The following is a 12414-nucleotide window of genomic DNA, read 5'->3' as shown; positions in this document are numbered from 1 at the left end:
TTTTCTTTTCATTTATGTTTTATTGTTGTTAGGTGCTGTTGAGTCAGTTCCAATCCACGGTGACCCTATACACAACAGAATCAAACACTGCCCCGTCCTGTGCCGTCTTCACGATTGCCCGTTGACTGTGCCAATCCATCTTGTGGAGGGTCGCCCTCTTTTTTGTTGACCCTCCACTTTACCAAGCATGATGTCTTTCTTCAGGGACTGGTCCCTCCTGATAATGTATTCAAAATATGAGAGATGAAGTCTGGCCATCTTGGCTTCCAAGGAGCATTCTGGTTGTTCTTCTTCCAACACAGATTTGTTTGTTCTTTTGGCAGTCCATCCATGATACTTTTTTTTTTTTTTTTTTGGTAGATATTTATTTTTTTCTTTGGGGTTATAATTCAATACCCCTTTATTTTGGTGCACAAATTGCGCCTTTTTCTTTTTTTCTTTTTGAACAAAGAGTTCCATTGGGAACTCTTAGTTGGTCCTTTGTTCCTCTGACATACCTCCAATCATTGTAGCTTTTTACTTTTCTTTTTAAGTATTTCCTTACTTTGTGCTCCAGGCTCATCTTGTATATTCCCTGTCCTATTCCAAGAATCCGGGTGCTACATATGCTTCCGTAAGGATTGTTTTCCAGCTGTTTAACTGCTAACAATGATGCTTCCCTCTGGCTGCACTGATGTGAACTGGGAACCTGAGCAGAAGAACTCAGCTCTGGAAAGCAGCAATTCCCTAAATTATGTGTGCTTTCCAAGAGTAGATAAATCTAAGCTAGAAAACAAAAAAGGCAAAGTAAACCATCTCCATATAGTATCAATAGAACCACAGAGGGATCCTCAGAATAGCAGCGTCATCTATTGGGGGTCATCAGGGAGAACACTGATAGTATCTTCACCTTTGTCACATAACAGACACAGCATGGTATATTCCTGAAATTCATCCATGATACTGAATGTATACTCATGCCTGGCAACGATGTGATGACAGTTCTTATACAGATGATCATAAGTAACAATTTCTTCTCCATCTTCCTCTTTGAAGGATTTGTTTGTGATCATCATAAAGTCCCTCTTATTGCACACTGCACAGCCTGTAAAGTGCAGCAAGAAATAACCATTTTCCAAGCAGGTGTTATCCCAGTTGGGATATTCCTTCTACACACAGTCCCCATATATTGCGACTCCATGAACAAGAAACGTTGTCCTCCGCCATTTCTGGCAGTCTGTGATACTTATAATATTCTCCAATACTATAAATCAAGTGCATCAATTCTTCTACATTCTTCCTTAATTATTGTCCAACTTTCACATGCATATGAGGCTACTGAAAAGACCATGTCTTGGGTCAAGTGCATTTTAGTCCTCAAACTGATACCTTTGCTCTTGAACACTTGAAAGAGGTCTTGTGCAGCAGGTTTGCCTAATGCAATATGTCATTTGATGTCTTGATTGTTGTTTTCATGAAAGTTGATGGTGGAGCTGAACAAAATGAAGTCTTTGACAACTTCAATCTTTCCTCCATTTATATGGATGTTGTTTATTGGTTCAGTAGTTAGGAATTTCGTTTTATTTACATAAAGGTGCAATCCATATTGAAGGCTGATGAAGTCTTTGATCTTCATCAGTATTTTAAGTCCTCTTTGCTTTCAGTAAGCAAGGTTGTATCATCTGCATATCATAGGTTGTTAATGAGTCTTCCTTCAATCCTGATGCCATGTTCTTCTTCATATAACCAAGCTTCTCAGATTATTTGCTCAGCATATGAATTGAATAAGTATGGTGAAAGGATACAACCCTGGTGCCTTCCCTGATTTTAAACCATTCTGCTCAAACTCAGTCTATGTACTAGTTCCTCATGAGCACAATTAAGTGTTCCAGAATACTCTGCTGCATTAATATTTACTAAATCTTTCTGATTTTCCACTTTTTTATCTTGATGTAGTATATTAATTTTATTTGAAGTCACCTTGTTTGTTTGTTTTTTAACTTTTTCCCCATGTAAAAGTCTGTTTTATCTTGAAATCTACTTGACTTCTTTGCCATTTGGAATTTCTGTATCTGTTTTGTTTTGTAGTTGACTTCATTATAAAGTGATATCTCCAGTTCCCTATTTTCAGTCTTGTAGGTTCATTTTATTTTAAATACTTCTATATCTGCTTGGTGTTGTCATGTCTTAGGTGGTTGTCTGCTATAGTTGGTTCTCAGTCCCAAAACAGGCTTTAATATTTTTTTTTGTAAAGTTGATCTGTTGTTTTTAAATGACATCTGATTGATTTTGACTCATAATGACCCATTATAAGGTTTTCGAGGAGAGGCTGGTGGGGTTGAATTGCCAACCTTTTGGTAAGCATTCCAGTGCTAATTTTACAGCACTATACCAGGACTCCAAAGTTGATCTGGTTAATGCAAATTCATTCCATGTCTGGTTACCTGGAAAAATGTCTGAATTTTGCTGTCATATTTGAGGAACAACTTTGTTGGGCATGTGCTTCTTGGTTGGCAATTTTTTTTTCAGAGTTTTGTATATGTCATTCCATTGCCTTCTTTCCTACATGGTTTCTGCTGAGAAATCAGAACTTAATCTTATTGGTTCTCCTTTGTAGGTAACTTTTCTTTTTTCCTTAGCTTCTCTCAGGATTCTTTCCTTGTCTTTTTTTTTGGAAAGTTTAATTGTGATATGTAATAATAACTTTCTTTTGGGATCTATCTTTTTTTGAGATTCATTCATTCAGCTTCTTGTATGCTTCTCTTCTTGTCTTTTGTTATATTAGGGAAATTTTCTTCAGCAACACTTCTATAATTTTCTCTGCTTTTTATTGTCTCTTCCTGTTCTGAAGTTCTGGTCACCCATAAGTTATTTCTCTTCATGGTATCCCAAATAACTCTTAGGCTTTTTTGGGGGTCAGGGTGGTGGTTCTTTATTTTTTCTGATTGTTCTTATATCATGCTAGTATTGAAAGATTTCTTTTCTAGCTCACTAATTTGGACTTAGATTGATTCCCATATACTCCTTGGCCATTTCAATGTATTTTTCATTTTTGAAATATTACTATTACTCTTCTGGGTGTCTAATTACAGGTTTTGGACTGGTTGTATTGCTGGTTATTAGAGCTTCTGCTAGACTTATGCTAGTCTGGTGACTCTGTAGGTTCTGTAGATTCAGAGCTGAGCCCACCTGGATCCAGGCACCAAAGAGGTGCAACCAGACCCTCCTGCCTCAAACTGGCATGGCTCACAACCACACGCCTCTGAACTCCCAGAAAGCAGGGTCTGTGCTGATGGTTGATGAGGGTGGGAGCTGGCCATACCTCTGGTCACCAGGGGAATGTGAGGAAAAAGAAAGAATCACATCTTTCTCATCACATGCAAGAATCTGCTCTGCCAGACCACCTTCTATTGCCAAAGCTACTGACAAAAGTTCCAGATGGTCGCACTGTGTCTGGCTGGCCATTCACCAGTCAACCTCCCGCTCTCACCGTCCCTGCTCAGCTTCTCCTCCAGAAAGCACTCAGTTCACTTCTCTAATTTTTCCTCTGAAGTTCAGGGTTCATCTGTCTCGGTTTCATTTGGTCTCTTCTGTCTTTGCTATAAGGTGCTCTGGTGGTATAGTGTTTGGTTACAAGTCAGGCTACTAACCTCAAGGTCAGCAGTTTTTTAAAACCAAAAGTAACAGTAGTATTTTCTCTATTCTTCCTAGGTAAATGACAAAACACTTACTTTTGCACATTTTCCAGGTTTTGCTTATCAGGATGTAGCAGTACATATTGTCATGGAAAAAGGAAATATACCTAGAAATTGTTAAGTGTTCATGCCCTATAATCCTGTCGTGATTGTAAATCACAAGTGTCCAACATATACCTGCCAAACAGTTTAAGAATATGTAGGCTTAACGGAGGAATGTAAATGGTAGTAACCAGATGTGGAACAACAATAGTAAACTCATTCATTCAAACTTTAACTATAACTTGTTCATTTGGATTCATTTGATGATGACAAAATCTACACTGAAATCTTTGTTTGGTGCACTCACAGTTTGTTTCATTCTAGTCATGTCCTTAACTGACCATTACAGACTTTTAACATACTTAAAATTCCCAATAAGTCAAAAAATCTGTCTTGAGATCCACTGTAGCATTTTATAAAACATATATTCCTCCCACATTTATTAAAATTTTTTTCCTTTTATTGTGATTTGAGTTAAGAAATGATCACATTTACATTTAATAAATCATATGCTTCACTTCATTTCAGTGGGAGCATTCCCTTGAATGTAACATCCCTCATTGCACTTCCTCCTCGGGATTGTTGTTTCTCCCTTCTTCCTGCTTTCCTTACACTTCTGAATTTTGTTCTTTGGTAAACTTTTCCCTTTTGACTTTGAATGGTTGACCATTCCATGGTCTGCATAGTTCACTAGGGTTGCAGCCACCCTATACATCTATCTACTGCTTGGCTGGAAACTGAGTCATGGGTGAGTTTAATCCCACACCTGATGGGTGATAAAAGGATATACTCTCTTAATGTACAATAAATTTGAAAATTTTGAAGAAATATATATATTTTTAGAATGACATGACCTAACTAAACTAACACAGAGTTAAGTAGAAAATTTGAAAAGACCTATAATGAAAGAAGAACTCGATCAGGAAAATTTAAAACTCCCAACATAAAAGTATGGGCTTAGATAGTTATATTGGTGAATTTTACCAAACATTCATAAAAGAACTGACATCAATTTTACTCAAACTCTTCCCTAAAACAGAAATGATGGAAAACTCTCTAATATATTTATGAAGTGAGAATAACCTTCATACTAAAAACAGGCAAAGATATCACTTAAAAAAAAAAAAAATACAGACCAACATCCCTCATGAACATATATGCAAACAAATTTGAACAATAGAATTCAACAAAATAACAAAAAATAATACATCATGACCAAATGGGATTCATATCATAGATGCAAGGATGGTTCAATATTAGAAAAACAATCAATGTAATCCACCATATAAATAAAACAAAGGAAGAGAACCACATGATCATTTTGAGTGATAAAGTAAAAGCATTTGACAAAGTCCTATATCCATTCCTGATAAAAGCACTCAACAAAACTGGGAATAAAAGGGAAATTCTTCAACATAATTGAGAACATATATGCAAATCCAACAGCCAACATTATTCTCAATAGAGAGAAACTGAAAGCATTCCCTTTGTGAACAGGAATCAGGCAAGGATGTCCTTTGTCACCAGTCCTATTCAGTATTGGTTGGAAGTCTTAGAGTTATAAGGCAAGAAAGGGAAATTAAAGGCATCCAATTTGGCAAAGAAAAAGTAAAACTCTCTCTATGCATGTGGTATGATCCTATGCATAGAAAACCCCAAAGATGTAGCAAGAAAATTATTGGAACTCACTGAAAAATTCAGTCAAGTGGCAAAGTACAAGATAAACACCCCAAAATCAGTTGCATTCCTCTACACAAATAAATAAAATTCTGAAAAGGAAACTAATAGCATTTACAATAGCCCCCACCAAAAAAGAAATACTTAGGAATAAATCTAACCAGAGAAACAAAAGACCCATACAAAGAAATCTAGAAAACACTAATGCAAGAAACCAAAAGAAACTTACAAAAATAGAAAAATATGCTCATGACAGGAAGACTTAACTTTGTGAAAATGTCAACACTACCCAAAGCAATCTATAGATGTAACACAATCCCACTCCACTGCAAGGTTGGCAGTTCACACTTACCAGTCACTCTTCAGAAACCCTATACAGAGCTGCTGTGAGTCAGAACCAACTTGATGGCACTCAACACCAGCAACTTTATATGGAAAAGAAAGAGACTTCAGAGACGCAAAGCACTGTTTAAGAAGAAGAAAAAAGTTGGAAACCTCTTACTTCCTGATCTCAAAATTTACTACATAGACATAGTGGTCAAAACAGCCTGGTACTGGTACAACAAAAGATATATAGATGTATAGAGCAGAATTGAGAACCCAGATCCAGCTACATACAGTCAGCTGATCTTTGACAAAGGTCCCAAACACATTAAATGATGAAGAGATAGTTGCTTCAATAAATGGTGCTGGCAAAATTGGAAATCCATTCGCAGAATAACGAAACAAGACCCATATCTCACACCATAAATAAAAATAACTCAGTGTGGATTAAAGACCTAAAATGCAAAACCTAGAATTCTTTATATATCAATGAAAAAATAGGGACAAAGTTAGAGAATCTAACACATGGCATAAATACACTATCAAACTATTAAAAACACACAAACAGTAGAAGACAAAAAAGATTTTTATGTACATCAAAAGATTTTGCCAAAACAGTCCAAAGGGAACCCACAGGCAAGGAAAAAAATTTCTGCAATGACATATCAGACAGGGGACTAATCTCTAAAATGTATATATAGAACACTACACCTCTACAAGAAAAAGACAAACAACCTAATTAAAAAATGGATACAGGACACGAAAAGGCACTTCACTAAAGAAGACATTCAGGCAGCCAACAAACATATGAAGAAATGTTCACAATCATTAGCCATTGTTGTTGTTGTTGTTAGGTGCCATTGAGTCGGTACTGATCCATAGCAACTCTATACACAACAGAACAAAACCATCAGGCTGCGAACCTTAATGTCAACAGTTTGAAACTACCAGCTGTTCTGTGGGAGAAAGATGAGGTGTTCTGCTCCTGTAAAGATTTACAACCTCGAAACACTGTACAGGGTCACTATGAGTGGGAACCAACTCCACAGCACATAACCACCAACATTAGCCATTACAGAGATGCAAATTAAAACAATTATGAGAGATCATCTCACATCACCATTAATAACAAAGTTCAAAAAACCAGAAAACAACAAATGTTGGCGGGGTTGTGGAGAGACTGGGACCCTCCTCCTACATTGCTGGTGGGACTGTAAAATGGACTAACCCCTGTGAAAAATGGTATGGCACTTCCTCAGAAATTTAAAAATAGAAATATTATGTGACTCAGCAATCTCTGTACTTGGTAAATGTCCACAAGAAATATGAGCCAGACATGATGTCCACTGCAGCATTACTCACAATAGCAAAAAGATGGAAACGACATAAATACCCATCAATGGAAGAACAAATCAAACGCTGGTACATACACACAGTGGAATACTATGCAATGATGAAGAATAATGATGAATTTGTGAAACAAGACCCATATCTCAAACCATGGATGAACCTGGTGGACATTTTGCTGAGTGAAATTAGTCAATCACAAAAGAATAACTATTGTATAAGACTGGTGGTTATGTGCTGTGGAGTTGGTTCTGACTCATAGTGACCCTGTACAGGATTTCCAAGGCTGTAAATTTTCACAGGAGCTGAGAGCTTCATCTTTCTCCCACGGAATAGCTGGTAGTTTTGAACTGCTGACCTTGTGGTTTGCAGCCTGATTCGTAACCACTACGCTACCAGAGCTCATTTTGTTTAAGACTATTATTGTAAAAATTCAAGAAAAGCTTTCCATACTAAAAGAAGCATTCTTCAATGGTTGCCAGTGGTGGGAGGTTGTTGTTGTTATTGTTAAGTGTCGTGGAGTCGATTCTGACCCATAGCGACCCTGTATAGGGTTTCCAAAGAGCAGCTGGTGAGCTTGAACTGCCGACCTTGCAGTTCAAACAGCTTTGCAATCTGGCACATTAACCCACATTGCCACACCAGGACGAGGGGTAAGGTAAGGGAGGTAAGGGAGAATAAGTCACCGGCTAGCGGGTGGGTACATTTTAACTCAGCCATGGGGAGGGTAATATACAAGAAGTGGGAGTGCAATATATAAAAGGAGGGAGATTAGTAGAATGATGAAGACTGGTGAAGACACAGGGGGCTATGCAATAGCTAAGAGGGATAGAGGTAAATAGTGGTATCAACACAACCTTGGAACAACAGTGTTCTGTGTTTGATAGTTAAGGTTTTGTGTCTACTTGGCTGGGCCAGGATTCCCAGTAGTTTGGCCACTGAGATGTTGTTAGCCCCATGATGAGATCTAATATGGTGTAAATTAACTATAATGATGGGCTATGAACAGTGTAGTTAACTCTATGATGATTGGCTATGAGCAGGCATTGTTAACCCTATGATGATTGGCTGTGAGCAGGCATAGTTAACTCTATGATTATTGGCTATGAGGAGTCAATCAATTAAAAGGATGTTTAATTAATAAAAAGGAGTAGGGTGCTCCCAATGTAATGTTCACTCAGGCAAAGCTTGCTTGCTTTTCTGCTGGGTCTGACTCTTGCATCTGGCTCATTCTCCAACCACCAGTTCTTTGGACTTGAGCCAGTGGCCTACTCTATTATCTGCATATCAGACCTGTTTGCTTGCCTGTCTACTGCCGGACCTGCCTGCCTGCTGATCTTGGTTCATCTGACCTGGACTTGGGAACTCTACATTTGTGAACCATTTCTTTGTTATAAACTGCTCTTTATTTATATATGCATGAAGTCCTGGTGTGGCACTGTGGGTTAATGTGTCAGACTGCAAGCCGTTTGAACTGAAAAGTTGGCGGTTCAAGATCACCAGCTGCTCCTCGGAAACTCTATCTACAATCACTATGGGTCAGAACCAACTCAATGGCACTTAACAACAACAACAACAGCATATATATGCATATATGTTTCACAGGTTTTGCTTCTCTAAAGAACCCAGTCTAAGATATGTGGGAAGATACGTGGACAGAGACACAAGCTGAATGTGTATAGGAGGAAGAATGGGAGTACAACCACAAACATATGAGTTTGAAAGAGGATATTTGCACATGGATATGTACCTTCTCTGCAAATACAACTATGAATGTGGTGGAGCATTTGTGTGTTGTGGTGTGATGTCAAGTCGGTCCCGACTCATAGTGACTCTATATAGGGTTTCCAAGGCTATAAGTCATTACAGGAGTAGAAATCCTCATCTTTCTCCTGCAGAGCAGCCGGTGGATTCAAACTGCTGACCATGTGGTTAACAGCCCAATGCATAACCCACTATACCACCAGTGCACCGAATACATCCTTAGTGGTACAAAAAATCCTGAGTAGGGCACAGAAGATCCTCCAACAGGTCATGCAGAGTCTTCAGCTAGTGACTACCTTGCACAAGAGACTTGGAACACACTCATCTACCCAATGGTCCCCTGAGAATTGCACACTCCTGGGTGGCACTCTAGGACAAGCACTGGACTGCGAACCACAAGGCTGGCAGTTCAAACCCATCACTGCTCCTCGGAAACTCTTAAAGGGTAGCTATGAGTCAAAATTGCCTTGATGGTACTTAATAACAACAGAGGTCACACAAACAAAATATGGCATATTCACTGCTACCTTCTAGAAGATACATCTTCAAAGCAGAGTTCAAGAGGGGCCATTAAATAGGTACATTAGCAGTTCGAATCCACCTGGTGTGGCACTGCAGGATAATGCACTGGACCACAAGGCCAGTTTGAAACATGAGGTTGGCAGTTCAAACCCACTATCTGCTCTTCCGAAACCCTAATAGGGTCATTATGAGTCAGAACTGACTTGGTGGCACTTAACAACAACAACAGGCAAAGATATTCAGATTAAGTGGTCTACATATACTTTACAGCTTTCCCTCCAAATATCAAACATAAGGAAAAAACTCTATTTTAAAGCAGTCTTTTAGGTGTTTTCAATAGTTTATGAATTACCATTGGAAGCTCTGAGTTAGTTGTATAGACTTGGATACATGTGTCCATCATTAAATCCAGATGACGTTTTATATCAAAATTTATGTTATGTAAAACTGAGGCACTTGACCTTTGGTCTATCAAAGTGTTCCTTAGATATGATTTGAGTGAGATGCTATCGTCCTTTTTTTTTTTTTTTTTAATAGCGCTCATTTCACAGGAAGTACAAAGGAGCTTCAAAAAGTTTCTGGAAAAAAATTCCATTATCTTCTAATTCCATTTTTCAGTGAAGTTTTTTGAAGCCCCCTTATATACACATAAGGAGCTCTGGTAGCGTAGTGGTTACAAATCGGGCTGCAAACCACAAGGTCAGCTGTTCGAAATTACCAGCTGTTCCGCGGGAGAAAGATGAGGCTTTCTGCTCCTGTAAAGATTTACAGCCTCGGAAACCCTGTACAGGGTCACTATGAGTCAGAACCGACTCCACAGCACATAACCACCACCACCACCATATAGATATGGACTTCTGGTGTGGTGCTGTAGGATCAGCACTGGACTGAAAACCACAAGATTGGCAGTTCAACCTCACCAGCTGCTCCTGGGAAATCCTATATAGGGCCACCATGAGTTGGAACCAACTCAACGGCACTTAAAAGAAAAAAGAAAAAAAAGACATATACATAGGACCTTCAGCAATGCATAATAAACATTAGGAAAGAACTCGATGTCAGGCGGACGGAAGGCTTCATAAATGGCATGTGAAATTTCTTTATCTTTTCCTCTGTTTCCACTTGATTCTCTAAGAGTGAAATTTGTCTGACAATGTGTCCGGATTGGGTCAGTAACTTCCCTACATGTCAGCATGGTGTTCCTCTGATGTGCTGAATTTGAGCTATTTCAGGACAGAGGGTACCAGAGATAAGCATTTAAGAGTTTAAAGGTACAATTCTGTGAACATATCTTTAAGTTCCTGAATAATGTGGAGTCCTGGTGTGGCTCTGTGGGTTAACACACTGGACTACAAAGTTGTTTGAACCTTAAGGTCAGTGGTTCAAGCTCACCAGCCGCTCCTCAGAAACCCTACACAGGGTTACTGAGGGTGGGAACTGACTCAACAGCACTTAACAACAACAACAAATGTGACACTTAGGGTTTCTTTATAGTAACTCTCAGAGGTTAACTGAGAAGCCAAGTTACATTGCTGAGCTCTTTGGAATTTCCCAGGGAGTTTCATTTGAATATCAAATTTGGTTGCCCAATGTGTAGCTTCCGTAGATGAAAATCATCTTAAAATTTAATATTTTCCATCACTGCATTTAGTAAATGCAGTTCTGCAGTCAAGCCCCTAGATAGTTTGTTGTCCCAAAGGCTCTTGTAAAATATTTCTAAGAACAATCCTAATGATGAAAACAGAATGTTACTGTATGACACAATGCAAAGGCTTGGTCAGCTATAGTGTTATTTCATATATTATTTGTACCATTATAGCATAGCATGGTGTAGTGCTATAGGATAAAGAACTGGACTGCAAGGTTGGTTTGAACCACAAGGTCTGCGGTTCAAACTCACCAGCCACTCCTTGGAAACCCATACAGGGTCACTATGAGTCAAAACTAACTTGAGGTCACTTAAGAACAACAAGTATGAGCACTGGACTGGTAACTGCATGGTAGGCATCATAAACCCAGCAACCACTCTCAGAAATCATTATGAGTCGAAACCAACTAGACAGCACACAACAATAACAAACATAAAACAAGTACTTATAGGAGGTCCACTAAAATTTCAAAAGTATCATGCCCCCTGTCCATTGAGAATGGTAAATTTCCTTGAGCTCATTTGCCCCCTTCTTCATTGACCTAAAAGAGGACAGAAATTACACTGTCAAGTTCTAAAAGCAGTTGTGGTCATCAGAATAGAGAACAAACCTTCTCAGTCATTGCCAATGCAACAGATACTCCTATAACAGTGCTGGGTTTTGCCAACCACATGTTTCACACACAAGAAGAGCAGGTGTGTAGATGGTTTGAAGATGTTTCTTTAAAAGTCTTTCATCTTGGTAGAAATCTGTTGGGCACACAATACATAAGCTTAGCCAGGATAGTATTCCATGTTGAGTCCCCATTTCTCAGTTATGGTAGTGTGAAATTTCACAAATTTCTGCATTGGCTTCATAAGGCAAGAAGACCACAAATTCCTCTTTCAGGATATGAGATCCATCCACAGCTCTCACCAAGCTCCTCCCCTGCTACATTTGCCACGCTGTCTGTGATGATGGAAAAGAAGTGTCAGTCTCTCACTTCCCTGGGAGTTTCTTCCTGAATGCAACTCTTGCAGATCTCTAGCATCTATTTCTGCTGTGTTTTCAAATGTAACAGTGTATTAATCACTGGTGTCTCAAAGCATTTTCTCAGAACGTCTTCCCCTGAATTAACCCAGCCCTCCAGCAGAGCTTGAAAGTTATCAGGAGTAAAGAGACCATCTTAGATTTCCATCCCAAGTCCTGGGGTGGCGCTGTGGGCTAATGCGTCAGACTGCAAAGTCATTTAAACTGCAAGGTCGGTGGTTCAAGCTCACCAGCTGCTCCTTGGAAAACCTATACAGGGTAGCTATGGGATGGAACCAACTCGACAGCACTTGACAACAACACATGCATCCAGAGCTATGCTTTGTTCTTCCATATGAGTCAAGATTCAAATAAGGAATTGAGGCATTCATTGTCTTCCTTCTCTT

The 12414-nt window shown here is 38.9% G+C and overlaps 2 pseudogenes; both read right to left on the bottom strand.

Annotated features, from left to right (window-relative positions):
• LOC102813824 overlaps positions 1-562 on the bottom strand; it is a 46070-nt pseudogene extending 45508 nt beyond the window's left edge.
• Positions 563-848: 286 nt separating this feature from the next.
• On the bottom strand, positions 849-12176 carry LOC102813434 (annotated as a pseudogene).
• Positions 12177-12414: the final 238 nt, after the last annotated feature.

Source organism: Chrysochloris asiatica, unplaced genomic scaffold (genome assembly GCF_000296735.1).
Source record: "Chrysochloris asiatica unplaced genomic scaffold, ChrAsi1.0 scaffold00067, whole genome shotgun sequence".
NCBI lineage: Eukaryota > Metazoa > Chordata > Mammalia > Afrosoricida > Chrysochloridae > Chrysochloris > Chrysochloris asiatica.
The sequence above is the reverse complement of the archived record's forward strand: the minus strand, read 5'-3'. Positions and strand labels throughout refer to the sequence as shown.